Here is a 27,359-nt window from a genome sequence, read left to right on the forward strand (position 1 = left end):
ACCATCACCATCACCACAGCCACCAGCACCACCATTACCACCATTACCACCACGATCACCACCACCATCAGGCTCTGTAGATGACAGAACTGAGGACATAGAGCTGGCAAGGGACAAACAGCAGGTCTCAAGACTAGGTCCTCTGACATCTGACTCTAAGTTCAGCTATGTCTATACCCTACTATGCTACACACACACACATACACACACACACACACACACACACACTCCCAGAGCTTCCCCATCAGCATGATGACAGCGTCTGTCCCAACATTGCCAGGGGTACCACAGGAAGCAGGAAGTCTCACAGGGGCACCATGATTCGGCACATACTGCCTCCCTGACTTCATCTCCTCCCACTCTCACCTCTCCTCACTCCATTCCAGCCACACTCTTCTCCTCAAACACCCCAGGCATGTTCCTGCCTGAGGATTTTTTCCGCAAAGGGCCAGATAGGGTCTCTGGGTCACAGAGACAGTGTGTAGACAAATGAGCATGGCTGTATTCCCATAAAACTTTATTTACAAAAACAGGCAGTGGCTGGATTGGGCCCTCGAGGTACAGCTGGTCTCATTTTCTCTGCTCTGGCTACTCCCTCTTCCTGGAATCCTCTTCCTGCTCCTTGGGAGAAAACAGCCGCGGGTTAACAGTTTTGGCCTACTTGCAGCTTTTGCACAGCTCTCACTTTCTCCATGAGGCTGACCCCGATCACCATTAAAAAAAATCATTTATTGAAATGAAATTCACTTAATATTAACCATTTTAAAGTGAATAATTTAGGCTGGGTGCGGAGGCTCACGCCTGTAATCCTAGCATTTTGGGAGGCCAAGGCGGGTAGATCACCACACGAGGTCAGGAGATTGAGACCATCCTGGCTAACATGGTGAAACCCCATCTCTACTAAAAATACAAAAAGAAAAACTAGCTGGGCATGACAGCGGGTACCTGTAGTCCCAGCTACTCGGGAGGCTGAGGTGGGAGAACGGTGTGAACCCAGGAGGCAGAGCTTGCAGTGAGCGGAGATCGCACCACTGTACTCCCGCTTGGGCGACAGAGCAAGACTCCGTCTCAAAAAAAAAAAAAAAGTGAACAATTCAGTATTATTTAGTACACTCACAGTGTTGTGCTTCTACCACCTCCATTTAGTTCCAAAACATTTAAAACATTTCTGTCACTAGAAAGGAAAATCCTCTACTCTTTTTTTTTTTTTTTTTTTTTTTGAGACAGTCTTGCTCTGTCACCCAGGCTGGAGTGCAGTGGTAGAGCGATCTCAGTTCACTGCAACCTCCACCTCCTGGGTTCAAGCGATTATCCCACCTCAGTCTCCTGAGTAGCTGGGATTACAGGCATGCAGCACCACGCCCAGCTAACTTTCGTATATTTAGTAGAGATCGGGTTTTGCCACATTGCCCAGGCTGATCTCAAACTCCTGAGCTCAAGTGATCCACCTGCCCCGGCCTCCCAAATTGTGGGGATTATAGGTGTCAGTCACCATGCTCAGCCTCTACTCACCCTTTTTAATCCAACAACCTGCCCCCACCCACTGCCCCACTGCCCCCATCTTAGGACCCCTCTGCCTTTCTTTTACTGTTAATTTCTAATTCCCAGGCACACATCACCCTGCAGCAAGCATTCTGTGTGGCCTCCTGAGTTATTCTGCTCATTGCTTCCTGCCAGTCTCTGCCTCACCTCCCGCTGGAATGCAGACTTCATGGGAGTGGGTATCCCAAACTCTCAAACACCTAGAACAGTGCTTGGACATAGCAAAAGCTCCATCAATCTCTGATGAATCAATGGATGGATAAACAGATGGGGGAGGCAGGACTGGAAGGGAAGAGACGATTTCCAAATGGACTTAGAAACAACAACAAATAAGCCACACTGCACACCAGAATCTCTGAGCCTCCATTTGCTGCTCTGAAAAAGGGAATATAACCACCTTCCCAGCAAGGCGGAGGGTCCGCGCAGCCCCTCCCCTTTGTGTGCCTCTTCCCATCTCACTGTGTCTGTTGACCCAGCCCTGGATCAAGAGCCCCTTCTTCTAGGGCAGTGCGGAAAGAGAAGGGGCTCCCAACAGACAGGGAAGGCTGGGCTGCTGACTCCTCTGTCCACAAGCTGAATAACCACAGGCCACTTCCCCAACCTCTCTGAACCACAGTTTCCTAATTGGTCTAATAACCAACTGCCCTTTGTAAGGGTCGATTCGAAAATGTGCTTGAAGCCCTTGCACTGTATGAGGCACGAGGCGGGCAATCATCCCATTTTAAGCCCTCTTGCTCTGCATCCCAACTGCCCAACCCCACCCCGCCTGGGGCTTCCTTCCTTTTCCCTCTATTCCTCTACATCTCTTAGGAGAAAGCAGACCCCTAGTCCTCTTTCAAACACTATTGATCTTCTTAAAAACGTCTTTTCCCGGCTGGGCGCGGTGGCTCAAGCCTGTAATCCCAGCACTTTGGGAGGCCGAGACGGGCGGATCACAAGGTCAGGAGATCGAGACCATCCTGGCTAACATGGTGAAACCCCGTCTCTACTAAAAAATACAAAAAACTAGCCGGGCGCCTGTAGTCCCAGCTACTTGGGAGGCTGAGGCAGGAGAATGGCGTGAACCCGGGAGGCGGAGCTTGCAGTGAGCTGAGATCCGGCCACTGCACTCCAGCCTGGGCGACAGAGCGAGACTCCGTCTCAAAAAAAAAAAAAAAAGTCTTTTCCCAAGAAGTAGCAGAATTGGAAAAAAAACAAAAAGTTCTTTCCAAGGAAATAATTTTTTAATGTATTTTTGTGCTCACGATGTTTTTGCCCACTCTGGTTTTCACAGTTGAGAAAAGTCTGGCCACAAAAATTGACTGTTCACTACAAGAGTAATCCTCTTCTCGCAGCAAGGCCCAAATTTGGTCATTTTTACCCCATAATGTTTTCTCTGGGTTAAAGAGGAAGAGAAAGCCAGGGGAAGGGAGGTGAGTGGACCCCTGAGAAACGCTCCTGGCAGTTGTAGGCCAGCCCCTGCTGCAACTGTGGCAATTCCGTTGGAGAAATAAACAGGACTACTTGCTCAGGAAAAATACCCCAATTTTTCATAGGATACTCACAAAAATATTTGCATTTTCCTGTAAGTACTAATTACTTTTGCTCTCCCCAGAATTTCTGCATCCCCTATTTCAAAGAAGCTAAACAAACTCTGTAGAGATCCTGGCCAATCAAAACCTGCTCAGCACTCAGGTACATTACCATGTGGACATGATCGTGTACACACAAGGCCTGGGAAGCCTGCACCACTGAGACGCTAGGATGAAACAGGCCCTGGCCTTCATGCTCCACCTCCATAGTCTCTGGGTCTCATGACCCTACAGTAAAGTAGATTTGTTTTGCAGAGGAGGAAACAAGCCCAGAGAGGACAGGGGTCTGGGCACACAGCTACTGAGAAGCTGAGCTGGGATTTGAGCCTAAGAATGCCTGGCTCTTAACTCCCAGTCCACGCTGACTCAAGGGACAAGCAAGAGCTGGGTGCTAAGAAAGCTCCCCCAAAGTCTGAAGCCACGAAAGCACAAAACCAGCACAGCACAGAGGCACCTGTAGAGAGGATTCCAACACAGAGATGAGGTCTCCCAAACTGGATCCAGGAAAGAGTTAGTGATGCCCACCTACCCTGACCCCAAGCACGCTCCTCCTGAGGGCCTCCCACCTCAGTTCACAGCACCACCATCACCCAGTCACTTGGCCCAAACATCTAGGTGCCATCCCTGACTTCCGCCTCTCTGCGGCCTCTGTAGGAAACAACCTCCAGGACGGCCCCAGAGATTCCTGCTTCCTGCAAGGTCTCCTCCCACACTGATGAGCCCAGAGAAAAAGGTGGGCTGCCAGTCTGCAGGTCCCACGGGTCCTCATGATGAATCCATGAGCTACTGAGCCACATCCCGGGGAAGGTAAAGGAATCCCATTTTTTTTTGTGCTCCTGGACAGGACCTGAGAGCCTCACCTTGGGGTCTAGAGAGCTCGCACTTGTCCTTAAAGATCAGCTCCAGATTGTATCTCTATGGAAAGAACTTAAATTACAGACCCATTGAAGCACTTCCTGGGGTGCTATTTACCCCCAATATCAGTAACGCTGAGGCCAGAACTGTCCCTTCCAAGGTTCCTTTAAAACCCATTGCAATGCAGTGTAATTCCTAAGAGCTTTGGGATCAGCCAGGCCATGGTTCACATCTGGTCTCTGTCCATAGCTGTGTGACCCTGGGCAAGCTGCTTACCCGCTCTGAGCTTCAGATTGTTCAAGCCTAAAATGGGGAGACACCATCCTCTTAAGAAGGCTGCTAGGGCCTACGTGAGATTGTGGTTAGCACCAGTTAGCACTCAGTAAATGTGAGCTGTCACCACTACTCTGCCCTGAGTCCTGATCTCACACAGTGTCACAGGACCTGGGGGTTGAAAGGGCCCTTCCTTGTCCTTGATTCAACCTTCCTCAATACTCCCATTGGACCCTGCATTCCCAGCATGCTTCCCTCCCACCAAGGCCTTACTGAGCTCAGCTCTGCCTCCCCTTCCCTCCACCGTGCAGACTCATACCGAGGACCTCCTTGGTACTTGGTACGTGGCCCCTGCCCTACAAGAACTCACAGGCTCGTGGGTGGCACTGACCCATGCCAGGTGACAATACGAGAGGAAGAAGGGACTGAGGGGGCACTGGGGAGGTGCAATCAACCCTGCCTGTAGAATCAGGGAAGACTTCCTGAAGGAGGTGACCCTTGGGCTAAACCCTCTCTTCTTAGAGACCACACAGTCCCTCATGCACCAGCCCTGCAGGGATGTGGCAAGAACTCTAAAGGTGGCCCCAGTTTCCATCCAGGCTCAAGAGCCTGGGCCCTGGGCACCAGCCCTCCCAGCCTCAGCACCAGCTTCCTCACTGGAGGGAGCTCCCAGAAGGGCCCTGGGAAGATCTGCCTCCCTCAGGGAAGAGTCCTCTCCCTTCAGCTCCATCTGGGAAGTGGGGAGAAGGGGGAGAAGGGGGCCGGCCGGCAGGCCATCCTGCCAGCATTCCCCAAATCCATACAGGGCTCCCCTGCCTCAGAACTGAACTTGCCCAGGATCTCAAGCTAACACTAAGATCCTCCCCCTGGCCCCCTGGAACCAGGAAGCAGCTGGCCTGCAGGTCGGGGGTGAGGGCAGGCCTGAGCATGGCAGCCACAGTGCCTATGCAGCCGTTTTCTCTAATCCTCGGAATGACGCGTAAGAAAGCTCCCCCACCGCATGGCACAGGAGAAGACACCGAAGCTATGAAGAAGCGAGCTGACTGGCCCAACGTCACTGGGAAGAAAAACACATGCCTCCTACCTTTGTCACCCCGACTATGTTCGTCTTTCCCTTCAAGCGCCTACGGCCAAGGGAAGCCCCATGGATTGGGCTGCTCCTGGGGAGGAGTCAGGGGACCCAGAGAGGATTCTGAGGGGGCACACGCCTGGCCCACACATCACAGATGACCCCACAGATGGCTGTACCGAAAAGCCCTTGCCACACACAGAGTTATTTCCAGTCACTTCTACCACGAGCACACAATTTCAGCAGGGCTACAGTATGACACCCATTTTGTAGATCAGGAAGCTGAGGCCGGGGCAGGGTGAGGCATGCCTGGGGTGCATGGTCAGTGATAGGGGCCTGACCCTGATCCAGATCCGAATAGGAGCTGCTGTGGGCACAGCTCTGGTACCCAAAGATAAACCCGGGCACTTATGTTCCTGCAAGGACCTGGGGAGCAGGCTTAGACCCAGCTCTGACCCCGCAGGCTCAGCCTACAAAGATGCACAAGCACACAGTGCAGACCCGCCATGGCTGCCCACTCCCAGGGGACCAAGGACGATGCCTGGAGACGTGGGTGCTCAGATGGAGCCTCACAGAGGCAGGGCATAGGCTGGGGCCCCAGGTTCCCCATGACCATTTCTCTCTGTACTCCCCCCACCTCATTCCTTCGACACAGCAGAGCAAGCTGGGGCAAGGCAGTGGGGCTTAAAAAGGCTTCCCAGAAAATGCTTCTTGAATTGTAAAATGGCCAACGAGGATGCTGTTGGGAAGATGAGGTTTTTATCCCTCAGAATTCAAAATCCAATGTGTATGCAGAAAGGAGGGCTCGCCACCAGGAGACCAGAGTAGGGCACGGCTGCATGAGTTTCCTCTTGCTTCAGTAACAAGTTATTAATAGCACAAATAGAGTGCTGTAGACACAAATGTATTATCCTACAGTTCTAGAAGTCAGAAGTCTGACTTCTGCTAAATCCAGGTGTCGGCAGGGCAGTGTTCCTTCCAGAGGCTAAATCCAGGTGTCGGCATGGCAGTGTTCCTTCCAGAGGCTGCAGGGGAGCATCTACAGGCCACCTGTCTTCCTTGGCTCCATTTATGGCCCTTCTTTCACCTTCAAACCCAGCAGTCGCTGGTCAGGTCTTTCTCAAGCTGCATCACTCTGAACTCCTTTTCACAGGCACAGTCAACTCTCCCTCTAAGCAGGTCCCTTGTGATTTCTCTGGGCCCACCTGATGTCTCTGGAGAACCTCTCCATCTCAAGAGCCTTAACTTAACCACATCTGCAAAGCCCCTTTTATCAGGTAGGTAACATATTCACAAGCTGCAGGGATTCAGATATGACAACTTTAGGGGACCATTATTCAGCCTTAATCATGCAGTGATTAAGACTGCATGCTCCAGGGCCAGACTGCCTGGGTTTAAACCCAGCTATGTAATTTACTAGCTGTGTGACTCCAGGAAATTCACTTAACCTCTCTGTGCTTCAACTGACTCCTTTATAACCTCATAGATACAGGTGTCAATGAGCTGATGCACGTAAAGCATTTACATAGTTAAGAAAGTTCAGTGAGTAAGGGCTGCAATTATCTCCTACTCTCCACCCAACTCAGAATGAATGACATCAGAGCCGAGAGGAACCTTTGGTGATCACCCACACCTGCCCCTCCCTGATGGCTGGAGACACAGCGGCCCAGGGAGAAAAAGTGAGCCATCCAGGTCACACAGCATTCTTTCAGGCAACCCCCAGTACCCTATAACTGTACCTGGCACAGACGAGCTCAAAGAAGCATCCCCCATGGCTCCCCAGTGCCCTGCACCCAGTAGACGCTAGAGGACACTGCACCCGGTGAGTCACCTGCAGCGAGAAGAGGGGAAGTGCTCCCCAGCAGAATGTCTGCAGGAAACACCTGCAGGTGCAGCGGCCCCGGCCACATTCTCACACCCCACCCACCAGGCCCAGGGGCCCAGGTAGACGTGACATCTCTTTCCCCAGGAGATGTCAGCAGAACAAATCGTGGCTAGGGACACCAAAACCCATGATGAGGGCCAAGAGAGGGTGCTCTGCCCCACAAGTGTCAGCCAGGACCCCGGCTTCCTTCCCTCGCTGTGTAATCTCAGTGTGGGTCTGGACACATCCCCACTCTGGGCTTCCATTTCACATCAAAAAGCAGGACCCAGAATGGCTCAGTGGCTCTCAATCTGCAACCATGGTCCAGGAGCCCCTGACCAAGTTTCAGAAAATCCTAGAAGAACCGCGCATGCACCCCAAGCTGAAGCACGCAGGAAGCTTGCTCATCCAGGCACTGAAGTTCATCAGTGTGTGCGGTTCAGGCTGAACAGACTCACACAGAGGTGTCTGCAATCAACAAAACGGGGGAAACAGTGACTCACCTCACACAGATGGCCTGTTAGCGGCAAATTTCTCCACAGACGAATCATCACAGGTCCTTGGCAGAGCCTCAACTAGACTCTGCTGTTTCCAACCAGAGAGGGCTGACTCACCCAAAAGGCTCCCCCCTCCCCCAAATCCAGCCCAGGTGGGCACTGCCCCAGTGGTTCGACTCCCTCACCATCACATAGTCCTCCAGCTGACACCCAAGATTCCCAGGGAGGCCTTCCAAAGGCGCAACACGGGGCCTTTCCACGGTCTCACGGGTGGCTGCGAGCAGAGATACCGGAAGTACAGTGGTGAGGCCATCACTTGCTTCCTCACTGGGAGTGATTTTCTGCCTCAGGGCCTTTGCACATGTCATTTCCTCTGCTAGATACACACTTCCAGAATTACTTTTTTGCAATGAAACATTTCAAGCTTACAGAATGAGAACAAAATTTCTTTAAATCTGCATATCCATAGATTTTGTCAAAATAATTCCTCCATCCACTCTCCTGCTGAGAGGTTAGGTCTTCCAGGTTTTTACCTCTCCACTGATGTTGCTCTGGGCACTTACACGTGTCTCCCAGGGAGTGGCGCTTTACTGCTTTTCACTGATGTCTTTATTGGGTTTCCACCCAAGAGGACAGGGACTATGTCCATTTTGCTCGTCAGTGCCTAGGACGTTTGCCTGGCACACAGCAGACCTCTGACAGGTCTGTGAACGAGTGAATGCTCGAATGTGAGTGAAAGAGAGACGTCACCGCAGAAGCAGATCATGCCGAGCCCGTCTTTCCCCAGGTCTCTGAGATGAACCTGACATGTCCTCTGCCGGCCCCTTGTTCTGTCAGCGAAGAGAGGAAAGGCAAGGGAGGGGACCACGGGTTCCCACAGCCTTGGAGGACCATGGGACCCTGGAGCTCAGAGCCCAGGGAGGTGGAAGGTCAGAGATTCTAGGTCAAGTCCTCACTGCCAGCCACAAGGTAAGACTAAGGAGACCTCATCTGGGCTTTCCTGCAGCTCCCCACAGCCAGACACCCAGGATTTTTCAGAAAGAGGTGTCAGCAAAAGAAAAACTGCAGGGAGAGATGGAAAGAAGACAAGGGAGGGGGTGGGAGAAGAGAGAGGGAAGGGAGAGACTAAAGAAAAACAGGGAGGGAAGAAGGAAGGGAAGAAAAGAGCAAGGGAGGGAGGGAAGGAGGGAGTTGCCCAAACACCCCTCATTAAGAGAACAATTGCCTTTCTGCAAATGCCCTGCTGGTCTGCATCTGCGTGCACAGGGCAAGCACCTCTGGGTGGGGACTGCATGGGGTCGGTTCTCATGCCCCACCCCTAGAGAGAGACAAGCACAGAGCCAGCCCTTGGTGGATGGCTGGTGAGTAGGCAGGATGGGGTGCTGGAGACAGTGTTGGGTGCTGGTTATAGACTCCCTAAATCGGGACTGAGGGTCCTGTGGGTGAGCTCAGCCACTCACTAGGTGGGTGACCTTAGGCCAAAAACTCTTTAAGCCTCAGTTTCTGCATCTATGAAATGGGAAGAAGAATGTCCATGTTGCCACCTAGGGTTGTGAGGAATGACAGGGAAATGCACAGAAGTCCGTGCACAGTGAGCACTCAACAGACAGCAGCAAATTAGCCGTGCATGGTGGTGGGCGCCTGTAATCCCAGCTACTCAGGAGGCTGAGGCAGGGAGAATTGCTTGAACCTGGGAGGCGGAGGATGCAGTGAGCCGAGATCGTGCCACGGCACTCCAGCCTGGGCAACAGAGTAAGACCCTGTCTCAAAAAAAAAAAAAAAGCAGCTCACACAGCTGGCATACTGTTGTGGCCCTGCTTTCCCCTCGAGGTTCCAGGCGGAGGTTTCCTTCCTCCACAGGCCACCTCATCCCACTGCTCTGGCCCTTCAGCCAGGGCTGCTCTAAGCTGCCTCTTGGTCATGTCTCTAGATTTGTGCTGCGTCACTAAACACAGTCAAGATAAAGCCCAGGTTCTGAGTTTTCCAACATCCCCAGCACCAGGTAACACCACACCCTCCGCCTTCTGGATCCAGAAAGGCAGGTGAGTCAACCTTCCCAAGATGATCCTGAAGACACAGGGCCAGCACCACCCTGGCGTTTTAGCATGGGCAAGGACCCTGAGTCTGGCTGTGGGGACACCATGCAGTGGGAGATGAGTGATCAAAGGAGCCCTAGTTGAGCCCCAAACCCAGGGGACAGCCGGGGTCCTTCACTTTCCCTCCCCCACCTTCCATGCCACACTGGGTTCATCCCCAAGTCTGGGCTCTGCAGTGAAATCCACACCAGTCCCCCTCCCTGTGTCCCCATGGCTGCTACTGGACCAGGCCAGCATCTTCACCTGAACCAGCCTCCTCCCCGCCCACCTCCATTCTTACCGCCTTCAAACTATCTCCCCCCAGCAACCAGTTATGCAAATCCAAAGCAAATCATGGAATTCTCTCTCTTGAAATCCTCCAATGACTTCCCGACAGGTTTAGAATCAAGTCCAAATGGCTTCTGTGACTCCCCCACAACCACTATGCCCCAGGCCCGCACTCCACTCCAGACACTCTGAGCTCCTCCCGGCCCATGAAGACCCTTGTGGCTTGTGCTCATCGCCCAGCCTTCGCCCTGCTGGCTGTGCCCCTGCCTGACCATCCCTTTTCTGACAACTAGGTCTCAACTAATATGACCTCCACACACCCACACTTGGAGGCTCCCCAGGCCTCATCTAAGGTAACACCTCCACCTCCACTGAGTCTATCTCATTCTCTCATCTAATCCTGCTGCACCTCATCCACTACAGAATACTCATCACTATCAGACATTATTAGTTTACACATGTATAAATCATCTGTTTTCAGATATAACATGATCTCGTCCACCTAGTGTTTTACTCTCAATTCACCATGCTGCCCCGGGGCAGAGCCGGCATATGAACTGGTCACTGCTGATCCTAGAACAATACCGGACACATGGTTCACCCTCCATGAGTGCACCTGTCCGTACTCCTGCTCACTGTGCAACCTCACGAGGGTTACTGACCCTCTCTGAGTCTTGAGGACCCCCTCTCTAAAGTGCAAGATATTGGATCCATCAACCTTTAAGCCATCATCTTCCTTCAGGGATGGAGGAGGGGAGCAGATGCTCTCACTAGCACTACCTTTGCCCCAGTGACAGCATGCATATACAGCAGTAGGGCAGGGGGTGATGTTGGTCACCTGGGGACAGAAGCTGCTCCAGAAGCCCCTGGCAGAGAGGCCCCAGGGAACCCCAGGCCTCTGTGTGGAAGGAACCCGCCAGGCCCCCACCCTCTCCTGCGGTTCCCAGGCTCTGCAGCCTCTGCTCAAACACCTGGACAGTCCTGCTTTCTGGCCCCAAGAAGTATTTACATTTCGATTAAGTCTGGTTGGAAACTACCAGGTAGGCTGGCTTGAGGCCTGACACACCCCAGCCAGTCGAACTGTAATAACAAGGTGCCCCGGGGAGCAGGTAGAAATGTGGGGCTGAGGGAGGAATCGCCACTCTCCAGAGGCTCCTTCGCAGCCTGCGAAGACAAAGTACAACCAGCTCCTGTGATCAGAGGTGGTCACTGCTCCAGTAAGCCCCAGGGTTCTGCTCTGGAAAGAAACAGCAGGGCAAGGAGCTCAGGGCACCACACCCAGACACAAGGAGCCTGCCCCCTGCCCTCGGGCTCCTCTACCAGGTAGCATCACCCAGGAAGCAGGATGTGACCCTGTTCCAAGCTGGGGACTTGCACAAAGTCACATTTTTATCCTGGATATATTCTGAGGACTCTGCTAACAAGCTACCACTGTGAGGCCTCCACAGGCTGGGAAGAAGCCCAGCTATTCATTTTACTAGCTTCAAGTCTCCTTGAAAGTGGGATTCTGGAAGCAGTAAACGACACCTTAAAGGAATGTGGATTCCTGCATCCAGAATTGCCACTGCCCCATCACCCACTCCCTGCCACCCCACCTGCAAGGGAAAGAGTCCAGGAAGCCAACAATGCTTTAGAAATGCAGCTTTCCTTCATTCCTTGGTATTTTCATAAGGAATCAAGTCTCCTCAGCAGAAAGTGCAATTCTGCCCATACTACCTGGTGCTACAAAAGCAGAAAGACTTCATTAAGTGAATGAGCTCCAAAAGATGGCAGTGGCTGCCGGGAATCCTGGAACTCAAGACAGGGTCCTGGCTCAATGAACAGGGAGTCCCACAATTGATTATTAATGTCTGCCATTGGCCTGGCAGGGGAAAATGCTACCCACGCTAAGTGTTTGCTATTCAGGGATCAGAAAAGCAGCTAAAACAGCACTTCCGGGAATTCAGAAAACCCAGGTTTTGACTGGTAAGGAGGCATGGTCAAAGTGACTCAAAAGGAGAGCCAGGGGCTTCTGGAAGCCTAAAGAGAAAGCTGCTGGCAACTTCTCGCACAGAGGACAAGTCGTTCCTAGAAAAGTCAAGTCACTTCGTCAGCAGCCATCGGATAGGGCGTGCCCTAGAGCCACCTCTGTGCTGTGGGTAACACCCCTCCCACCTCACATCTGGGATGTCACTCCCAGATCCTTGAAGCAACACAATTCTAGACAGAATTGTGCTAGAAGACAGAAGGGTGTTTGACCTTTAGGGCTCAGAATAAAAGACCCAGAGTTATGGACACAGTTTGCTGTAGCAAAGGAGAGGTGGTGGTGGTGTGGGTCTCCCTGGTGACAGACGTCCCATTTAAAAAGAAGAGAAAGGAGGCTGGGCACAGTGGCTCATGCCTGGAATCCCAGCACTTTGGGAAGCTGAGGCAGGCAGATCACTTGAGGTCAGGAGTTTGAGATCAGCCAGGCCAACATGGTGAAACCCTATCTCTACTAAAAATACAAAAAAAAAAAAAAAAAAAAAAAAATTAGCCAGGTGTGGTGGCAGGTGCCTGGAATCCCAGTTACTCAAGAGGCTAAGGCAGGACAATCGCTTGAGCCTGGGAGGCGGAGATGAAATGAGCTGAGATTGTACCCAGCCTGCGCAACAGAACAAGACTCCATCTCAAAAACAGTAATAATAATAAAAAGAGAAAGGAGCAGCCAAAGCACAGAGTGAGCAGTGGCTTCGTTAGTTGGATGGAGGACAGGCCTGCCCAGCAGGGCACCGCTGACATTTTAGGAGGACACTTTTGCCTTTTTGTTTCCAGCTCAACGTGGGCCTGAGGCAGTCTGCCCGGGCCTCCGGCTGGGGTCACAGTTTGAGAAACACAGCAGTAACATGGATAATTACAGGGTGGGAAAGTGGGGGAGCCCAGCATCCCTTTGCTGCTGTCCAAGGGGTGACTTCCAGAAAATGCCCAGGGTAGAAGGAGAGATTCTCCATTTCGTTTTTTTTTTTTTTTTTTTTGAGATGGAGTCTCGCTGTGTCGCCCTGTCTGGAGTGCGGTGGCGCGATCTCGGCTCACTGCAAGCTCCACCTCCTGGGTTCCCGCCATTCTCCTGCCTCAGCCTCCCGAGTAGCTGGGACTACAGGCGCCCGCCACCACACCCGGCTAATTTTTTTGTATTTTTAGTAGAGACGGGGTTTCACCATGTTAGCCAGGATGGTCTTGATCTCCTGACCTCATGACCCACCCACCTCGGCCTCCCAAAATGCTGGGAGTACAGGCATGAGCCACCACGCCCAGCCAAGATTCTCCATTTCTACAGATGAAAAAAATATGTGGAAATTAACTTCTGTTGCAGCATGAAAGATTTATGTGAGACTTGTGGGGAAAGTTCTAGAACATATCACGCTATTTTATGTAGGTCTCAGGGTCTGGAGTGTCCCCTGGAGATCCAGGGGAGACCTCTGGGGGCAGCCCCAGCCCACCTCCGCAGACTTTCCTGACCTTGGCAGGTGGCTTCAGCTCCCCAAGCCTGGGCTTCCTTTCCAATAAAACAGGAGGAACAGTCCGCACCCTATGTACTTCATGGAGCTGCTGTCAAAACCCACTATGAGTGGAGACAGTGGAATAGGACTCAGCAGCGAGAATGAACCAAACACAACTGCACGCAGCCACAGGCCCAAATCTCAAAGACAGCAGTGAGTGAAAGGAGCCAGACTCAAAAGAGCCAAGGCTGCATGGCTCCTTTCGCCCAGAGTTCAAAGGCAGGCAAAACTAACCCACATCGTTAGAACCACCCCAAGGCAGATGGGGCCTGGAAGGGGCTTCCGGGGGCTCCTGGGGCCGTAGAAGACGTGTTTCTTGACTAGGGTTCCACAGGGTACATACTTTATCACTTTATGAAAAACCGTATGTCTATAGGTATGTCTGTGGGTTCCGCACTTTTTTTTTTCTTTTGGGACTGAGTCTCGCTCTATCGCTTAGGCTGGAGAGAAGTGGCACGATCTCGGCTCACTGCAACCTCTGCCTTCTGGGTTCAAGCAATTCTCCTGCCTCAGCCTTCCAAGTAGCTAGGTTTACAGGCGCCTGCCACCACGCCCAGGTTTTTTTTGTTTGTTTGTTTTTGTTTTTTGGTGTTTTTTGTTTTTTTTGTTTTTTTTTGTTTTTGCATTTTTAGTAGATACAGGGTTTCACCATGTTGGCCAGGCTGCTCTCAAACTCCTGACCTCAAGTGATCCACCTGCTCCGGCCTCCCAAAGTGCTGGGAGTGAGCCATTGCGCCCAGCCAGGTTCTGCACTTTTTTATGTAAACAGCACGACTTGATTAAAAGCAAACCCCACAGAAACAGTCTGGAAGTCCTTTGTAAACCTCAAGATCAAGATATTCATAGATATTCATAGAAGGACTTGCCTCTTAAAACACAAATGCTACTGATCTCTTGGGAATGAAAGGCAGGTGAGATCGTCTCCCAAAGTCCTAGTTCCGCCTGTGATTAGAGGGAACCTGGGGGAAACTTTATTCTCTTTCCCAGTTCTATGCATTTCTAAGCTGGGTGACTATCTGGGGGCAAGAGGAGACAACCTCTGTCCTTTCCCAATGGCAAACTGATGTCTTTCATTAGACTGAGTTGCCCCTTGTGCCATCCACCACACCCCCAATATACAGACTGCTTACCCACTTCTTATACTGGCTCTTTTGCCTCTTGGGAGATGCACTCTGGTCTGTGAGCAATGGACAGCAGTGCAGAACCTAGACTGAGGGTTCAACCTTGTGGCTAGTCCTTTAGAAGGTAACACATCGGTCTGCAAATAAACCAAATTTTGCATCCTGCGAAAAAGAAGATTTATATTCTCCTTCCTTGCTGGCCCACTTCCTGCACACCTCTCCATTTTAAAAACATATTTGCCAACTCTTGTAAAAACCTGTGGCACAGTGGCACCCAGGGTCATGAGACATGCAGACTTTTCCACTCAGCAGCAACATTTTTCTTGAGGAAGAACAACACTTTAAGTTTAAAGAAAAATCCAAACTCCGAGCCACCAAGCCTTTTGCAGCGAGTGCTTGATGCCAGGGAAGCTGAGTACACCAGGAAGAAAAGGCTGCTTCCCCTTAAGAACATATGCTTAGGGAACATCACACACTGGGGCCTGTCATGGGGTGGGGGGAGGGGGGAGGGATAGCATTAGGAGATATACCTAATGTAAATGATAAGTTAACGGGTGCAGCACACCAACATGGCACATGTATACATATGTAACAAACCTGCAGGTTGTGCACAGGTGCCCTAGAACTTAGAGTATAATTTTAAAAAAAAAATCTGCTTAAATGAAGGGTCTGTGACACACTGCAGGCGGAGCCAAGAGCCCAGTACGCTACTCCAGACTCAGTCACTACATGGTCAAGGGCACCTTCAACCCATTCCTTCTCCACACTTCCTTCTTGTAGAAAATGAGGCCTTGAGGTAGAGCAGCGGTTCTCAAACTCTTTCAACAGGACCCTGCAGGGTTCCCTAGTGACAACTCCCCCACCCCAGAACCACTAAAGTGAGGCACAACAGCTTTCTAAGACATTAAGCAAGTTTGGAAACTACTGAGTTAGATGAACTTAAGGCTCCACAAAGGAAACCCAGGATTTCACTGTCTCTCCTGGTATGAAAGATAAATTTTTTTTTTTTAATTTTTTTTGAGATGGAGTCTCGCTCCATCACCCAGGCTGGAGTGCAGTGGCGCAATCTTGGCTCACTGCAACCTCTGCCTCCCGGGTTCACGCCACTCTCCTGCCTCAGCCTGGTATTATAGGTTCCCACCACCCTGCCTAGCTAATTTTTTGCATTTTTAGTAGAGATAGGGTTTTGCCATGTTGGCCAGGCTTGTCTCAAACTCCTAACCTCAGGTGATCCATCCGCCTCGGCCTCCCAAAGTGCTAGGATTACAGATGTGAGCCACTGCGCCCGGCCGAAAGATAAATTCAAGCCTCCTAGGCCTCTGTCAGAAACTGACTCCAATATTCATTTATTCATTCTGTTGGTCAGTGAATACCTGCTATTCTTGGCACTGAAGATGAAAGAGGAGACAGGGCCTGGTCCCCGTCTCCCAGGGTGGTAGGAGGTGAATGTGCCAGTCTTTACTTTAGTAAGAGGTGTGACTCAAGGAGGGTTGAATGTGCAGACCACAGGGAGCAGCGGGGAGCTCTGCAGAGAGAGTCAAGGAGGCCCTATGGCAGGCAGTGTTTGAGCGATGGATGAAGATGGCCAGGGGTGGGGGATATAGCTGGGGGTAAACGGAATTCCTGGCAGAGGGAACAGCATGTGCAAAGGCTCAGTGAAGAGAAAGCAAAGCTGAACATGCCAGAGCATGGAAAGAAAGAAGGGTGCCTAGGAAGTGTGGGGCTGGAAGCATGGCAGGAAGAGTAAGAAGGGGGTCCTGGGCGAGCACTGAAGAAGCTGATCTGACCACTCTTGATAACAGGATTTGGAGATTAAGGGAGGGGGTGTTGAGACAGGCTCCCAGGCCATTTGTGGATGCAGGATGAAAAGGAAGAGTACATTCAGAGAGAACAAAAACAACACTAGCAATAACACCTATTGAAAATGCTAAGTTTGAGATGCTGAGAACACCCCGGCAGAGTCAATGGCATCAAGAGAGAGATAATGTGCACTCGAGGTGAGGGACTCACGGCCATCGGTGGGACCAGAAACAAAAGCATTCAAGAGCACGGCGGTGGAGCTGGCTTCTCTGCCCACCAGGGCTGTGACCAGGTAAGAAGCCTCAGGTCTCCACTCTGTTTCCTGTTAACCTGAATAATTCCCACTAGGCATCAGCTCCCCAGAGGTAGGAACATATCTGCCTTATTCGGCACCTGGAATTGTGCCTTGCATATAGTAGGAGCCCAAAAATCTTGGTGAATGAATGAATAAATGACCAAATAGTACTGACCTCAGAGAGCTGCATCATGAGGATTAAACAAGATATGTACAGTGCCGAGCATAGCACCTGCCTGCAGTAAGTGCTCAATAAATGTTAACTCTGAGTAGAGATACTTCCCCCTCAGAATGCTGAGGCCTGAGCCCTGGGGTGTCAATAATTCTGGAAGAAACATAGCTAGAAAGACAAAGTGAGGTCCCAGTGAGGGTAGGGCCCTGAACCCCAGCAATAAGTGAATTTCAAGCAAAGACAGTGAGTCAATTTCAAATGCTGCTCAGAGATCATAAGGTTAGAACAAGAAGTTTCTACTGAGTTCAGCCCAGAAGTCTGCTTAGTCTGTTTTGTGTTGCTGTAACAGAATACCTGAGACTGGGCAATTTAGAAACAACAGTTTACTTGGTTCATGGTTCTGGAGGCGGGGAAGTCCAAGAGCATGACTCCAGCATCTGGTAAGGGCCTCCGCGCTACATCACTCCATGGTAGAAGGCAGAAGGGCAAGAGAGGGCAAGAGCAAGAGAGCAAGAGGGGGCCAAACAACAAGAGTAGGTTGTAGGTTGTTATAACAACCTACTCTTGTCACAACAAACCCACTCCTGAGTTGACAACATGAATCCATTCATAATGGCAGAGCCCTCATGGTCTAATCACCTCTTAACCAGTTCTACTTCATAGTATCACCACAATGGCAATCACATTTTAACTGAGTATTGGCAGGGACATTCAAACCATAGCAAAGTCTTTTGCCAGAGCAGCCTGGTGGAGGATGAGAGAGAGACATCTGACCTCTGTACAGTGGGGAGGCCAGACTCTGCACTCCTCTGCAGACTGTCAGGGCTCCTATACAACAGAGGTGGTAATGATGGTGATAGTGATAGTGATAATGGGAAAAAACGCACTAACATTCGCCAGACTTTCTAAATGCCAGGTCCCGTTCTAGGCCAACACTACAGCTTCATCACATTTCATTTTCTCACCATGACTTTGAAATTACACCCAAGAAAGAATAAGATCTCCCCGGTAGCTTCTGTTTCCAAACCAACCCCACGGCAGAGTCTGGGCCCATACTAGTCCCGACTCCTTCCTCCAGTCTCCACACAGTGTCCTGAAGGAGGGAGCCCATAATGACACCAGATCCCTTTGGAAGCTCCTCACTGAGGCTGATCTCCTGGCTGGCCAGCTCCCAGAAGGCTCCTATCTTGGTGTGAGGGGAGCTGCCAGCTTCAGCTGTGGCCACCAGATACCAGGACAGAATCCAGATTCTCACAGGTCAGATGGCTGCCTGCAGGGTGACCAGTGTGTCCTTCTGCACAGGAGCACTGGGGTGGGGCCCTGCGCTTGGACTCAGTCAGTCCTAGGCTCTGTCCACAGAATGTGCTGCTTGTGGACAAGTCACCTCACTTCTGGCAGCTTTAATTGACTCGTCTAGAAAATTAAGATTATATATACAACTCCCCTCAAGGGTTGTTCTATGAGAGCTGCAAAACTGATTTTAGGAGGAAAAACTCCATAATATGCCAAAGCCATGAGAGATGCTCATCAGAGTCTGTCAGCCATGGGAACCATTTCCTATACCAGCAACCAGAATTAATAATGCACCATGACGTCATCTACAGCAGCCTGCACTTTGACCAGTCATTCCAGGACCTCCTCCAAGAAATCTTTTCTGCCACCCATGCCTGCTCTCCCCAGGCACAACTAAACATCTCTTCTTCCATCTACAGCAGAACTTTGTGGCAGACATTGAACAGTGGCTGTTCACCAGCCAGTGGTTCCTCTCCCTTTACTCCTGTGGACAGAGTCCTCCTCAACTACAGAGTCAGAAAAAGCCAAATATTCACTTGTCCGGCCTACCTTGCAGTTAGGGCATTTTCTATGTGATCTGGTTCTGGCTAGTAGAACCGATGGAGGGCGTCTGCTGGGGAGCTTTAGGAAAGGTTATTTTCCTCAGAGAGATAAGAAGAGAAAAAGTCCCTTCTTCAGCTGAACATCTAAATGGGACTAGATGTGATGCCTGGAACTGTCGCAGCCATTTTGTGACATGAAGGGACAAGCCTGAGAACCAAGCCAGTATGTCGAGGATGCTGGTGGAGAAAAATAAGAAGAGCCTGGGTCCTTGATGGCACTGCTGAGCTGCCAAGCTGGTCCTGGAGCCACCTAGCTCCAGACTTCTTATGATGTGGGATGATAAACATTTGTTATTGTTTAAACCATTTGTAATCAAGTCTTATTTCTCTTGAAGCCCAAATCATCCTGATGGGTTTTCTTTTTTTATTATTATTTTAAAATTTTTTTCCCTTAAGTTATTGGGTGGTATAAGTAAGTTCTTTAGTGGTGATTTGTGAGATTTTGGTGCACCCATCACCCAAGCAGTATACACTGCACCTTAGTATTTTATCCCTCACCCTGCCCCACCCTTCCCCACAAGTCCCCGAAGTCCATCGTTCTTCGATGCCTTTGCATCATTCTTATGCCTTTGCGTCCTCAAATCTTAGCTCCCACATATCAGTGAGAACATACGATGTTTGTTTTTCCATTCCTAAGTTACTCCACTTAGAATAATAGTCTCCAATCTCACCCAGATCCCTGCAAATGCCATTAATTCATTCCTTTTTAATGGCTGAGTAGTATTCCATCATATATATATATACATACACACACACTCACACACATATATACATATATCACAGTTTCTTTATCCACTCATTGATTTGACAGGCATTTGGGATGGTTCCATGATTTTGCTCCTATAAATATGCGTGTGCAAGTATCTTTTTCATATAATGACTTATTTTGCTCTGGGTAGATACCCAGGAGTGGGATTGCTGGATCAAATGGTAGTTCTACTTTCACTTCTTTAATGAATCTCAACACCATTTTCCACAGTGGCTCTACTAGTTTACATTCCCACCAGCAATGCCTGATGGATTTTCCACTTATTTATTCAACTGATACCTACTGAGTGCCGGCAGTGTCCTGCCCAGTGCTGAGTCTAGGGCCCCACAAACAGGATATGTTCTCTCCCTTTAAGATGCCTGTGATCTGATGGAGGGACTGGCAGACTTTTTTTTTTTTTTTTTGAGACTGAGTCTCACTCTGTCCCCCAGGCTGGAGTGCAGTGGTGCGATCTCGGCTCACTGCAACCTCCACCTCCCAGGTTCAAGCGATTCTCCTGCCTCAGACTCCCAAGTAGCTAGGACTACAGGCGCGTGCCATCATGCCCAGCTAATTTTTTGTATTTTTAGTAGAGACGGGTTTTCACTATGTTAGCCAGGATGGTCTTGATCTCCTGACCTCGTGATCCACCCACCTCAGCCTCCCAAAGCGCTGGGATTACAGGCGTGAGCCACCACGCCCAGCCAGCCACCATGCCCCGCCCAGACTTTCTCTATAAAGAGGCTTTGTCTTTGCAGACCACATGATCTCTGTCAAGACTACCCTGTTCTGCCATTGGAGAGAAAAACAGCCATAGGCAATATGTAAAAACAGGCATGGCTCTGTTCCAAAAGAACTAAAGAACTTTATTTGTAAAAATAGAACTGGCCTAAGGGTCACAGTTTGCTGGCCCCTGTCCTAGAACCTCAGGAGTTCTAGAAATTCTATGTCTCCCCCTACCTCCCTCCTCCTTAGCTCTGCGAGCTTGAGCAATGAGCCTGGCCACACAGAGTCTAGACCCAAGTCTCCTGACCATGGGCCCACACCTGATTCCTACTTACCTTGTGCCTTGGGGTGAGTCTTGGCCCTTTCCTGAGAACAAGAGCATTTGAAGAGAAAAGCCCAGAGGTCCAGCTTGATAGGTGGCTGGCGGCAGGTATGGGTCAGGACAGTGGCTGACAGCAGGTAGGGGTCAGGACAGTGCCTGCCTGGGAAATCCACTTTGGGATTCAACATTTCCCTGCAACCCAGCCCCTCACCCCAACTCCTAGGTCCTGGCAGAGGAACGGGGGGACACGTCTAACCAACTGAGGTGTGGTCCTCACCCCCGAGAACACCTGCTGGGTTGGATCAGGTCTTATGGACCCATTAAAAGTGGGTATAGTCTCACCTTACCCAGAAATTGAGACTAGGACAGGTTCTGAAATATGCTCGAGTGGCAGAGCAGAGATTTGAACTTGGGTCTGTGAAATGTTCTCACCACCACACACGCCTCTCACCCAGATCCAGGTACCCTTTCCTCCCTGCAGGAGGGGTCAGAGGCAAATAAATACACATGCGTCCCCTCACACCATGAAAGCAAGTGGAGAAGCTGAGCCTCCCTCATTTCACAGTTCCTGGGTCTCTGTTTTTCCCCGACTCCACAAAGCAGAGGTGGGGGTGGGGGTTGAAAATGCTCAGCTCCCAGACCCCAGGGATTAGCAGGTGATTGTCAAGCATCTGAAAAGACACAGAGTGCTCTTGTCAGTATTAGACCATAATAGTTCATACTCACCCCCTTCATCTGAAGGCTTCTATTTCAGGTTTAACGTAACAATAGAGTATTGTTCCTACTCCAGACTCGGGTACCACCCTGAGGCGATGGCAGCACCCACCCAGCCCCATACTGGCACTGACTGCTGCCTCGGGGCAGAGGCGGCACCACCCAGGCATCCAGGCCATCATCCACTCCCTCCTGATTCCCAGCAAATCTCCTAGGCAGTGACAAGAGGGCCCAAGGTCTATGCGGAAGGAGGAATGTACAAAGAAGCCAATTTGCCTGATACTTGCTGCCTGGCACTCCACAGTCAACATAAACTACCCTCCCAATGACCATGGCCAAAGGTCACCAGAGTGACAGCCCCATGGCTGTGCACTGGGAGGTCAAAAGATGGAGGAACAACAATCACTTAATACACAGAGTGTTTGCTGTATACCCCATCTCTTCTCCTCAATTGTATTCAAGCTTTGCATTCAAGGTTTTACAACTATCCCATAGTAGAGCTTAGCATTGTTAGCTAAAGAACCAGGCTGGGTATGGCCGGAGAAAAGCACCCTGGATCAGCAATCAGAAGCCTGAGTGCAGGCTGGATGCACCTCTGTGTTACTCTCCAGGCCTCACGTCTCTCTTGTTTTTTTGTTTGTTTGTTATTATGGTTTTTTGTTTGTTTGTTTTTGAGGCAGAGTCTCGCTTTATGTCCCAGGCTAGAGTACGGTGGCACAATCTCGGCTCACTGCAACCTCCGCTTCCTGGATTCAAGCAATTCTCCTGCCTCAGCCTCCCAAGCAGGTGGGATTACAGGTGTGCACCACCATGCCTGGCTACTTTTTGTATTTTTAGTAGAGATAGGGTTTCACCATGTTGCCCAGGCTGGTCTCAAACTCCTGACCTCAAGTGATCCACCCACCCATCAACCTCCCAAAGTGCTGGGATTACAGGCCTGAGGCACAGCATCCAGCTGCCTCAAGTCTCTTGTCTGTTAAATGGGACATAAAAATATGTCCCCCACCTGTTTCACGAGAGTGGGGTAAGATTCAAAGGAGAGAGTAAGCCACTTCCTGGCTGCATAACCTTAAACAACAGCTTATACATGGCTTCTTCAGGTCTTAGCTCCTTTGTTTATAATATGGGAACAGGTTCATACTGCTCCGGAGTATGACAGGAGATGAAACCACCAAATGCTTAGTGCAGTGTCTGGCCCAGAGCTTGAAGTTTCCCAGTATTCAATGATTAGAGGATGCTTTGTAAAACATAAAGTCAACACGCAGTTTGGCCTCCCATATCCACAGGCTCTGCATTCGTGGAGTTAATCAACCATGCATTGAAAACATTTGGAAAAAACAAAACTGTATCTGTACTGAATATGTACACACTTTTTCTCTTGCCATTATTCCCTAAACAATGCAGCATAGCAACTATTTACATAACATTTACATGATATCTAGAGATGAGTTAAAATGTACCAGAGGATGTGTATAGGTTATATGCAAATACGACACCATTTTCTATCAGGGATTTGTGCATCTGCAGACTTTGGTATCCTCAGGAGGTCCTGGAACCAATCCCTCACCGACACCCAGGAACAACTATGATTGAAGAGTCCTGCTCCTCACCCTATCCCATCTAGCACACGGCAACCTTAAGTTTGTGTGCAATTTCAAATGTACTTAGGCCCTGAGGGTAAGAATCAGGTTTGGGGAAGTTTAGGGTACTGAGTTTTTTTTTAATTATCTGAAAGATCCCCAAAATAGCCACCTGCCCAAGGCAGTCAACCCAGAAGCAATGAGCAGATAAACGTGGGGGCTGTCCCTGTGAAGCCAAGGCACCGTGTGGCTGTGACGAAGGAGGAAGAGGAGGAGAAGGGAGAAGAGGAGGAGGAAGAAGAAGACGAGCAGAAGAAGAAGGAGGAGGAGGATGAGGAAGAAGAGGAGAAGAAGGAGGAGAATAAGAATACAGAGGAGAATGAGGATAAGGAGGAGGATGAGGAGGAACAGGATGAGGAGGAGGAGGAGGAAGAGAAGAAGGAGGAGGATGAGGATAAGGAGGAGGAGGAGGAAGAAGAGGAAGGAGGAGGATGAGGAAGAGGAGGAAGAGGAGGAGGAGGAGGAGGAGGAGGAAGAGGAGGAGGAGGCAGCAGCAGCAGTTCCTTTCTGCTCCAGGAAGCAGCTCTGTACCTACCAGTGCCCGAGGCAGCCATGGTCACACCGTCACACCCAGTTCCAGACTGAACAAAGGATCCTGCCAGGGGCCAGAGGGAGCCTGCACCCAGACAACTGTTTTTCCAAGGATGCCAGGCCAAACACCCAACCCTGGGTGTAGCTAAACGGGTCTAGCTGGTTGTAGCTTCACCGCGTCTCCTGCCGAACTGGTGATACCGCAAACCCAAAGGAGCCCCGCTTCACCGCCAATGGCAGCTCTCAGAAAGTAGAAGAGATCAGTCCACAGGAAACATGAAGATCATGGAGAAAAATGTACACCAGCCGGATCACCCCATACCCTGCGGCCGGCTCCAGAGCCTCTAGCACATCCCCCATTCCAAATTCACCTACCAATCTAATGTCCGCTCATCCCTCAAGGACCAACTTGCAGAAGTCTTGCCCCTCTGCAAAGCCACCCACTACTACAGAACAATCTGTCTGTCCCTCCTGTTCTCCCACAATCCTCCTCACTCCATCCTGGGCTCATTCGCTGAATAATCACACTCCTGTCTCTGACTTGGACAGGCAGTGGCTTTGCTGCCAGGAACACAAGGATGGAAAGCAGCCCCTCCTCAGAGGAGCCCAGCCCAGAAGATGAGACAAACAAGGAAGAGATGATTATGTCTCAACACAGGGCTGTTGTAGGATCTACGTGAGCAGAAGGCTACACACACACAGAAGGGGAAACCCCAGCCCAAGGAATCTAGAGGCTCCCCAGAGGTGGGATGTCTCAGAGGGACTCGGAAGGACAAGTAGGGGGCCACCAAGCAGAAGAGGACAGGACAACATTCTAAGCAGAAAGGTTTCCAGGGGCTGTGTGAGTCCTTGGGAATGGCTGGATTGTGGGGTGCCTGGGAAGGGAAGACAGTGCCTGCCTTCTAGAGGCAGAAGTTGGAACCACTTTGTGAAAGAGAAACGGTCAGATGTGGCTTTAAAATCATTACGACGTCAGCAAAACCAGGAGGGATAGTATTTTAGGGGCTACTGCAAAAGTCCAAGAGAGAGAAGAAATGAGACTGAACCAGAATAACGGCCGTAGAGGTTAGAGGTGACGGCCATAGGGAGAAGGGAACAGATTTTTTCTTTCTTTTTTTTTTGAGACGGAGTCTCGCTCTGTCACCCAGGCTGGAATGCAGTGGCATGATCTCAGCTCACTGTAACCTCTGCCTCTCAGGTTCAAGCAATTCTCTGCCTCAGCCACTCGAGTAGCTGGGACTACAGGCACCCACCACCATGTCTGGCTAATTTTTGTATTTTTAGTAGAGACAGGGTTTCACCATGTTACCCAGGGTAGTCTTGAACTCCTGACCTCAGGCGATCCACCCACCTTGGCCTCCCAAAGTACTGGGATTACAGGCATGAGCCACCACGCCCAGCCGGGAACAGATATCTTCCAGGAGCTGTTCAGCAACTGGGGTCCTTATTACTCAACCACTACTAAGCAGCTGCTCCTTGCAAGTAGCCACCAGCTTTCCTAGTTCTCTACTCTCAGCCGCTAAGTACAGCTGACCATAAAGTTTTAAATAGCATACATTTAAAACAGTGTGAGTTTTAAATAGTGTGTGTCAGGAGTATCCTGACACATAGGTGTTTGACCTCCCTAACCCTGATAGGAGCTGAACAAAGAACATGGTTATACAAACTAAAATAAAAACCAAAGAACCACACCTAGGCTACCCCAACAAGGTCAGAGGTAGCTCAGCTTGTGCCTAAGATGAAACGGCCTCCAGGAAGACCATAAGCAAACCACTGCTGGGCCAGGAGAGACTCAGGAAGGGGGTGGCACGTGCACAAAGACCAAGAAGGCAAGAAGCCATATGCTCCTCCGGGCTCACCGCTCACCACTCATCTCTATCCAGGTGGCTGTGTGACTATGGCCAAGTCACCAACCCTCTCTGGGCCTCAGATCCTGCATCCACCAGCTGGAATTGAGGATCTGTGATATGCCCATAGGCAGCCACCATCTTCTGAGCCCCACAGTGGGAAGAGAGCCACAGGCAGGTCAGGCGCGGCCTCCCAGCCTGCCCAGAACACCGGTTCCCAAAAGCAAAGACATTAAGCACTTCCTGCCAAGGGAGGGAAATGCTTGTTTACAGCCCTTAGCTGGTCCAGTCCTAAGTCTTCAGAAGGAGAGGGAAAGGTGCCCAGAAATCCTTGATCACAATGACCAAAAGAACTGCAGCCTCAACATGCCAGAATCTCTAGAGGAGTTTGAGCAGGGGCCGCAGACACGTGGCTCCGGACCTCCTCAGCTCCAAAAACAAACAAAACAAAAATCTTTCTTCTCCCTATCCCCCAAAGCCTTTCTTTTTTAAATAAAAAAAAAAATCTTGAAAAATCAGTTTCTGAAAATAAAATCTGCTCCCTTACCATATTTTCTCATGAAGTTAAAAATACAAGTGTTGGAGGGGGAAGGAAAAAAAAAAAAGTTTTGCTTAAGGTCAGAAGGGGAAAAGGCATGTTTTTTGAAATCTTGAAAAATAAACAGACTCAGCCCTCTTGTGCAGGCTCTCTGGGAATGTGACCTGAGTGCTGCTGGGGGTTGGAAAGCCTTTGCTTAAAGAAAAGTTCAAGGGCACACCCAAGGTTGGAGGTTAGTAGCTCAGACACCATGTTCCGCATTCCCCTCCAGATGACCAGCCGACCACCACTGGCACATGGGCGTCCAGGAATGGAGTGGCTGAGGCCGGGTGGGTGAGGAGGGGCAGGGAGGAGGAAGAGCAGCCGGCCTGCTGCCCTGTGAATTAACTACCCCCACTCCCCACACACACCCAAGCCAGTCCATGCTGAGGGATGCTTGTCCAACCAGAGGCAGGGTGTGGGGTCACGTTCCAGCCAGCCAGGAGCCCACCATGTCGCTGCAGCAGTGGCACAGTAAGGTGCGGCAGAGATGTGACCCTCCAGGGCAGGGTCACAGACAACACGGGATGGTCCCTCAGCTTGGCCTATCGGCCTCTCAGCAGTAGCTAAAGAACCCATAACAAAGCTTTGGGGAAACAGGGAAGCAGGACTCGGAGGCCACCCATCCAGTCGATGCCTACTTATTAAGCACCTACTATTTGCTAGACCCTGAACCGGACACTGGAACTACAACAAGCAAGACAGACAAGGTCCTGGCTGGCATGGAGCTTAGGTTCGGGTGCTTGGAGCCCCCCCACTTTCTCCTCCCCCTGCACCCCCATGCCCTGTCCACAGACCTTCTGCCACTCCTGCTGGGTACTGATGTGTGTCGAGGGTAAGCCATGGCATTCCCTACCTCCATCAGGGCTCATAAACTCCAGGGAGGCTCTGCAGGCAGAAAGGGTGGGAAGGGGAACAGAGCCCACACCATCATCTCTAACATGAGGTGCAGGATGGCTGGCCCCAGAGGATGTGCCCAGTTTCATGACTGCACACCCATGGCCTCCCAGCTCTGGGCTGACCCTAAGAGCAGAGGACACAGGCACAGGCCGTTCCTACCTGTGAGGTCCGTCCAGCCCAGAGAGGGGGAACCGAAAGCAAAGGGTTAGGATGAACCCAAGGCCAGCAGGGAGGAGCGGGAATGAGCAGGGCTTTGGGATCAGACAAGCTCTTTGGATCTAAGCCTGTTTCCTGGCTGTGTCTACCTGGGCGACTCGCTTCACGGGGGAGCCTCAGCGCCCTCTATAGTATGGGGGAGATGACCGTGCCAGCCTTGCACACACCTCCCACGACCACATAGCCCTGGCGTTTGATATGCCGCAGTCATAGCCGTCCTCCTCTCTGTGCTTTTTTTTTTTTTTTTTTTTTTTTCAGACGGAGTCTCGCTCTGTCGCCCAGGCTGGAGTGCAGTGGCCGGAT

General features: G+C 50.7%; 1 protein-coding gene and 1 long non-coding RNA gene across 5 annotated transcripts in view; both read right to left on the reverse strand.

Moving 5' to 3' along the window:
* Positions 1-27,356, reverse strand: LOC117065920. Its single transcript, XR_004430100.1, has 3 exons — positions 23,521-27,356; positions 20,645-21,302; positions 1-621 (listed from the first exon to the last, which is right to left on the reverse strand). It is a non-coding gene; the product is annotated as an uncharacterized LOC117065920 (long non-coding RNA).
* The window catches only part of GRK5 (G protein-coupled receptor kinase 5), a 250,470-nt gene that overhangs the window by 143,567 nt on the left and 79,544 nt on the right, over positions 1-27,359 (reverse strand). The window contains exon 1 of one of the 4 annotated variants that reach the window (XM_033181333.1): positions 7,678-7,933. The exons of 2 other annotated variants lie outside the window; for them this stretch is intronic. The gene's annotated coding sequence lies outside the window, so the exon portion shown is untranslated. Of the gene's footprint in view, positions 1-7,677; positions 7,934-27,359 lie in introns of those variants that run through there. One more of the 4 variants, XM_033181323.1, reaches the window with a different exon arrangement.

Source organism: Trachypithecus francoisi, unplaced genomic scaffold, assembly GCF_009764315.1.
Source record: "Trachypithecus francoisi isolate TF-2019V2 unplaced genomic scaffold, Tfra_2.0 Contig01579, whole genome shotgun sequence".
NCBI lineage: Eukaryota > Metazoa > Chordata > Mammalia > Primates > Cercopithecidae > Trachypithecus > Trachypithecus francoisi.